The sequence below is a fragment of the Nanorana parkeri genome, unplaced genomic scaffold (assembly GCF_000935625.1).
Source record: "Nanorana parkeri isolate BGI_ZX_2015 unplaced genomic scaffold, ASM93562v1 scaffold88, whole genome shotgun sequence".
Lineage (NCBI taxonomy): Eukaryota > Metazoa > Chordata > Amphibia > Anura > Dicroglossidae > Nanorana > Nanorana parkeri.
Window position 1 is genome coordinate 1,715,676 of NW_017306356.1, and position 7,892 is coordinate 1,723,567.

Genomic DNA, 7,892 nt, shown 5'->3' on the forward strand with positions numbered 1-7,892 from the left:
CCGGTATCGGTGAGTACTGAAAGATAAATATTGGTACTCGTACTTGATACAGAAAAAACGGTATCGGTGCATCCCTTATAGAGATGCAATAAAAAAAATTTGTAAAATGCTGCACTAATTGGAATGAGGAACGCAATGCACCAGAGAAATGTGAGGTACAAAATTTTGTGGAGATCTTTTAAAGATTGGAAGTAAGGATTTCCTTAATTCCAGAGCAGGATTCCTGAGCCAACAGGCCAGAGACAACCAGGTCCTTGGTGACAGATGAATCAGTTTGTCCAGAGACCAATTTGTCCCGCCATGACAGGCTTCTGAGTCATAGGTGTCTATAGTGGAAGTGAGCAAATGGGACTGCCTCGAAGGAGGCTACCATCATCCCCAAGACTCACATGCAGAATGAAGAGTTGGACAAATCCTGGACTAGAGTCCAAATCTGGGAGCAGAGTTTGAAATTTTTCCTGTGGAAGAGAAAATCTGGCTTGAGCCGTCTCTAAGATCAGCCCCAGATGCTCCAAGTGATGAGTCGGCTCCAATGCAGACTCGGACGATTCAACCACTATTCCCCGAACAGGAGGCTCTCTAGATATCCCACAACAGGGAGTGCAAAAGACAGGCTGAATTGCAGGGCTATGTGCGGGGAGTGCCAGGGACCCAGAGTAAATTAAAAGAATCATTGACGTTCTGGAAATATATGGACATGCATCCTAATACCTACAGTGGTTAGAATTAGAGGTGCACCGAAATAGAAATGTAAAAACCAAAATAAAATAAAAATTGTCAAGCCGAAACCAAAAATGTTTTTATTTTAATTTTTTTCAAATTATTTAAAAACTTTAATATGTGTTTTTATCAATTTTTTTTATTAAATATTTTTTACTTTAAGGGGCTTTGGCGTAATATTAGGGGTCTAAACAGACCCGATATTTCCCTTTTAAAGAGAAAAAGAGATTTAGGACACAAAGTCCTCTATCTCTTTTTCTGTATCCCCTGTTATCAATGAACAGGAATCCTCTATGAGTGTTCCTGTTCATTCATAACATGAGGACAGAGTGTGGTTAATATAACTACAACTATGAATGAACAGGAGGTGATGTAGATCACTTCCCATTCATTCATAATTGGGCATATAGTAACCATACCATGTCCTCAATTATCTACAAACACTCAGTGATCACTGAGTGTTTGCACTCGCTCTCCTCTCTGACACGCTGTCACAGGTTAAGTGAGCAGAGCAGGAAGGAGAGCTCAGCCTCCTGTGACCGCGCGGCCTGTCTCCGCCCACACACCGCTCTGCCAGACTGTGATAGGCGGCTGAGCGGTGTGGGAGGAAAGACACCGGTCGCTCACAGCGCTCGGCCGGCTGTCACTTTCTCTCCTCCCTGCTGGGACACAAGAGCAGCACCCAGCGGGGAGGAAATATTAGAATGCGCCGATGTATCGGCAGGAAAATTGCACTTTCGGCATTTAGCCAAAAGTGCAATTTTCGGCAGATATATCGGTGAATCCCTAGTTAGAATATCTCCCTGATAGAGGGAGGCTATGATCAATCTGGTGGATTGATGCAGAATTTTTTTCACTGAACATGAACATCCACCGAACATATTTAGGGCCTTAAGATCCAAGATGGGCAGATCCTCCCATTTGGTTTTAGAACTTTGAAAAGGTTGCCATAAAATCCCTAAAAAGCTTTTCATCACTGGAACAATAACCCTACTCCAGAAGACCAACAAGGGCTGCATGGAGGTCTGTTAAACTCTGCAGTGACACAGGTAGGTTGGAAGACATGATTCAGGGAAGAATTGAGCTCTGGTTTGCAGCCCCTAGAAGTCACCTTCCGTACCCAGACAACTGAGATACTTTTTCAGGAGCGAGTCTTCCTAGCTTGAGACTTAACCTGGGTACACACTAGAGATACACCAATACCATTTTTTCTAGATCAAGTACAAGAACCGACACTTTTCCTCAAGTACTTGCTGATTTTTTTTTTGTGTGTGTTTCATGTGACAATTTTTCTAACAATACAGACTTATGATTTTAGGTCCGTGGTGAAGCGCCAGGGGCAAGTCACAGCTGCAAGCGCTGTGACCCTGGTAGTTCTGCCAATTACTCCAAGCTGTAGAAGGACTACAAATCTCAGCAATACATTATATAGCAATGTATAAATGGCACCAACAGTAGAGGACTACAAATCCCATTATACAGCAATGCAGAATAATATGAAGCTACATAGTCTGTGTTGCTCACCAGGGCTGTGCAGCGTGCGTGTCACCAGGGCTGTGTGCGGGCTGTTGGTGAGGCGGGAGGACGTAATATGCGGCCTGACCTGTGCTGTAAGCAGCACTGCGAAGGTCCTCACAAGGCTGCCGGGAGGTTTCCAGCCACCTGTGACTGAAAATTTAAAGTGTCGGCTGAACTCACGCTCCTGCCCCACTCCTGGAGCCCCTCCTTGCCGGTGTGGATTGACAACAAGACGCAGTATTCATGTCCTGCTGTGACCCAGCTCTGATGGAGCGTCAATTCCTTTAGCAGGACACTGCGGGGGACTCAACTAGAGTCACTACGCCAGCGAGGATAGTTGCCATCTTCAATTATGGAGGGAAACCACTGGGCAAACAGTTTTTATAAGGACTCTGAGGGAACCAGTCCCGACGTAAATGTTCAGTGCATGAGGCCCTCCAGGTCCACTGTCCTTGTGAGTGAGAGCCGCATGGCACCAGAGGCTCCTGCTCTCTAGCATGAACGCCTAAAATAAACGTTACGATGCTCCTGTTCAGCCGGAGGAAACAAATACTGGAGGTGGTTAGGAGGGAACCATTGCGGATGTGTTTCCTGTTTCAGGTGGGTGGATCCCTTCTCTCAGGTGCTGCCCTGGAAGATACCTTGGGAAAAAGGCAGAGGCATTGAAAGAGTTAAAAGGGAAGTGACATGTATGCCTAAAACTACTAAAAATATTTTGGGCTCAATTTCACCCCTGCTGCTTTAAAATCTATAAAAGAGATGACGATGACAGTACTGATAAATTAGACGTCCTAATACACAAAGTAGACACAATATAAGCACAAACAGCATTTGTTTGTTTATTGAATAAGAAAGTTAAGCACAACCTCACATCCTCCTCTATATATGCATTGATGGTGGTCAGGAGATAATAATCATTTCTTAAAACACAACAAATTAATAATAATCCATGTGACATAAAATGGTGGTAACAGTGGAGCCGAGAGGTAGTTTTGTAAAACAAAACAAAAGAAAGGCCTCACCAAATTCTATTTGTGAATACAAAAAAATGTTTCAACAGTGGCACAAGCATGATGACTTTTCATATTCAATACTTTTAAACTCCCAGGATGTGACATAAAGTCAGTGTATATATTGGTCATGTGAGAAGATTCTTGCATATCAGGATGCTGTATTTTCTTTAATGAACACTCCAACGCTGCATTTTGAGTAACTCCGTTTTCGGTTCGTACAGGAAAACTATCAAGTCCAGTGCATTTCAGAAGTGGAGAAAAGAATTTTGCCAGAATTCATATCTTCATATACTGTCCAGCTTCTTTAAGAGATATGGAGCTATAAAATAAGAGACATTCATTAAAATGACAAAACATACTGGAACTCAGCTGGTACACATTTAAATGGACACGATTCCTGACAGTAAGGGGTCTTTCACATTAGTCTGCACCCCTGTGTAAAGGCCCGTTCCCTACGGGAGGACACAGCTGTCACACGCAGACCCAAACATGCGCATCCGTGCGGATGCATGTCTGCACTTGGATGCAGATGTGTGTCCAAGTGCGGGCACCCACACCTACACAGATGTACACGTTTGGGTCTGCTTGTGACCAGGTGCAGCTGCAGCCTCCCATTGAGAGGTACAGGCTTCTGTACACAATTACACGCAGCACCTGACCCCACCAAGGACGGATCTTTGCACGCCCATGTGAATAACCCCTAAGTACGACAAACTGGACAAATCAAACAGAGAAAGCCATAGACAAATGCATAAACAGTGGTTACCTTACAATGTATATTAACCCTAAACATGATATTAAACTAATGCATTTGTTTATTAATATACTTTCTTCTAAAATCTGCCTTTACATAAAGACATTTTCTTACAAAATACCGATCCTGCCACGCTCTTCCTCTATTAGGCTGGGTTCACACCTGGGCGTTTTTCAGCGCTGAAAAACGGTCAAGAAGTGAAATCCTATGAATCCTTATGGGCATGGTTCCCACCTTGGCGTATTACAGCGTGTTTTGTCGGGCTGAAAAACGCCCTACGGACGAAAAAGTACTTGAGCTTCTATTTCGCGCGTAGAGGCCGATTTCAGCGCTTATTTATTGGTATTCCCGAGTGTGGCTCGGGGTTAATAAACTCCGGCCGCCGCCGTCTTCTGTCCCTAGCGAGCGTCCGCGTCGCGGGGGTGGGGGATGATTGTGGCGCGGAACTGGCAGGAAGTTTGAAAGTTTCAAAAAAATAAAACAAAAAATAAATCGTACTGCCAGGGAGTTTAAAAAACGAGCTTCGAACGTGCGTTTCGTTGGACTTAAAAACGTGTTAAAAAAACCGTGCATAAAACGCGCCTATTAGGAACAGCCAGGTGTGAACCCAGCCTTAGTTTGACCACAGCAAGCATGGAACTAGATCCATGCTGGTGTGGTCTGTGTCCCCGACATGCTGCTTAAAAGTTCAGGACAGCGTGCCTGTACTCCTGTAGTCAGCTCTACTGCTATACCCCCTGCCCAACCCCGCTCTGTTGATTGGCAGGAGGTCCAAGCAGGATCCTCACTGTTATCCGGCAGCTGTTGCCCATAGCGATTATAGAGCAGTGCAGTGAATTTAACAACAAAAAAAACCTCCATTACGTTTTTCTTTTTTTTTTTAAACTTCTATTGCCATTTGAAAACAAACACAGCAAAGAATGGCTACCTGTATATAAGTGACAAAGTTGTTTTTTTTTACATTTCAATAGACAAAAAAAAAAAGTGGCAGAACTGTTTTTTTTTGCTACTGGATTCATTCATTTTTAGAGCTGAAAATAAAAATTAAAAAATGTAACGTAGGTGTTCTTTTTTTTTTTTCTCCTTCTATTCAGTTCAGTGCACTGGGGAACAGTGGGCTAGCAAGCTGTACGACCTCCTGGAGCGGTATTGACAGCAGAGGAGTTGTAGCAAACAGGTAGCGAGGTGATTTTATTGTAACTTGTGAGTGGGCAAGCAGCTGAATGTCACTCACAAATTGCATACAAGACACGCCTCTTGCAATGGGTAAGAGGGGTGAGAAGGGAGGCCAAGTGGACACGGAATTAAAGCAATAAAAGAGGCTTAGAAACTGTGTTTAAAAAAATAAATGATTTTTGAGCTTTAGAAAAGTAATTTAGCAGTAGTAAACCCCATTATATGCTGACACTGGGCCCCAGGAGTACATTAGTAAATTACAGAGATTTTAAAAATGCATGTAACTAGATAAATCTTACTGCGCAAGATGCTCTGTTTGGTCTGCAGATCGTCTTTTATTTTTTCCTTTCCCCCCAAGTGCTGCAAATGGCTTCCGTACTCAGGGTGCCTACATTCTCTTGTGGCTTCCTATGGAACCACCCTCTAGTGCACGCTCCCATGCTCGGAACTAGAAGCTTTCGTATGCATTCCAGAATCCTGCTGCACTCCTTACTGGGTATCCCTGTCAGTGTGGATACTCACGGTGACCGCGGATGGCACCGCCAATACTGAAACTTGTTAACCAGTTGACATCCGCGGTGTTAAACCCCCTTACACTTTTTTTATATGTGAGATATATTTGATATATATATATATATATAAAAATGCAGTATTGCAGTGTGCATTGATACCTTTTTTTATTGGACTAACAAAATATATAAAAGACAAGCTTTCGAGAGTGAACCTCTATATATTTTGTTAGTCCAATAAAAGAGGTAATGTGCGTGCCCGCCAGGGGGCACGCGCGAGCAGAAGCAGAAAAAAAAAATGCTGTCTGGAGACGGCAACCCCCCAATGCTGCAGTGCCGTCCGTCCGTTTTTTTACAACGGGCGGACAGCAAGTGGTTAAAGATGTCACCAGCACACCATATTGAAGTGAAGAACACGTCTGTTTATTGATGATTCATGTCAAAATAGCAACGTTTCGGGGCCACACAGGGTCCCCTTCATCAGGCTTGTCAGGGGACCCTGTGTGGCCCCGAAAAGTTGCTATTTGTTTTGACATGAAGCGTCAGTAAACAGATGTGTTCTTCACTTCAATATAGTGTGCTGGTGACCTCTTTAACAAGTACCCATGCACAGGTAACACGATGTCGTTAAAAAACACCTGCTCAGGTGATTGACAGCCGCTGCAGTATATCTCCGTAAGGTAGATTTTATATATTTTATTTAACCACTTGCTGACCGGGGTGTTTATACCCCCTTCCTGACCAGGCCATTTTTCAGTATTCAGCGCTGCGCTACTTTGACATTTATTCCGTCATGCAACGCTGTACTGAAATTATTTTTATACCATTTTTTGGGGACACATAGAGCTTTCTTTTGGTGTTATTTAATCACCACTGCGGTTTTTATTTTTTACTATATAACAAAAAAGTACCAAATATTTTAAACAATTAATGGTTTTCCCTTTATTATTTTAGGAAACATTTATTTTTATCCAATTTTTTGGTAAAATATAAAAGGCGGGATCACATCGGGTAAATAGACACCAAACATGTCAAGCCTTAAAATTGCGCGCGCCCACGAAATCGCAGAAAAACACCATAGCCAAAATTGGTCATTTGGTTAAAAGATTTTACCGCTCATCAGTTTAGTATTATCAGTGATTGATGGCCCTAAAATTATTGCTCTCATTGCGGCGATATGTAACACGTGCAGCATAGTTGGAGCAATCGTCGCTTTCGCGTCTAGGCGCATCTAACGCATTTTTGCGCATCTATGAGTGGGGTCGGACGACGACTATAAAACATTTTTGTGGGTTTTTTTTTGGTTTTGTGTGTAAATTTTTTATTTATTTTGTTTACACAACTTTGTTATCACATAGGGTGCTAATAAGTACCCTATGTAATAACAAATTACAGTTACAGGTCCCCTTTATGGAGACATCAGGGGTCTCCAAGACCCCTAATATCACCTAGGGACCCCCAGAGAAGCTGATGGAGCACAGATCTGCTTCATCAGCTTCTCTCCGGTTTCTGTACCGGAGAGTGACAGAGGAATGCGGAAGTGATGTAATGTATATTCAGAGACCGGGAGGAGAGCGGAGGGAGATCGGGTACTGATATCCCTCCGTTCTCAGTGCACAGAGCCACATCGCCTGGGATGGATGGACGCCCGGGATCGCGGGGACAAGCGATCGGGCACTGATCTCCCTCCGTTCTCAGTGCACAGAGCCACATCGCCTGGGATGGATGGACGCCCGGGATCGCGGGGACAAGCGATCGGGCATTTAAAATCCAGGCGCTTTTCCGCTCGTGCGGGCCAGGGGCGCGCGCGAGCAGGCACGAAGGACGCCCACCTGCTTCCAGGAGACTCCCGTCCGGCCGTCTTTCAATGACGGGACGGGAGGTGGTTAAACAAACATTATTTTAAATTTTACAATTACACTACTCTACAGTCTATGTACATTTTAAATAAACTTAGTTTAAAAAACCTACCTTATGGAGATATACTGGAGTGGCTGTCAACCACCTGAGGAGTAGTAATGGGCTCGGGAGTGTTCGCAGCTCCACGTGCCGAGCCCGCCAGGAAGCTGACAGCGCCAATCACAGGTACTGAGACATGTTCCCGGTCCACAGCTGCAGAGATCGGGAAATATCTCAGTGCCTGTGATTGGCGCTGCGCGCTGTCAGCTTCCTGGCGGGCTCGGCACGTGGAGCTGCGAACAC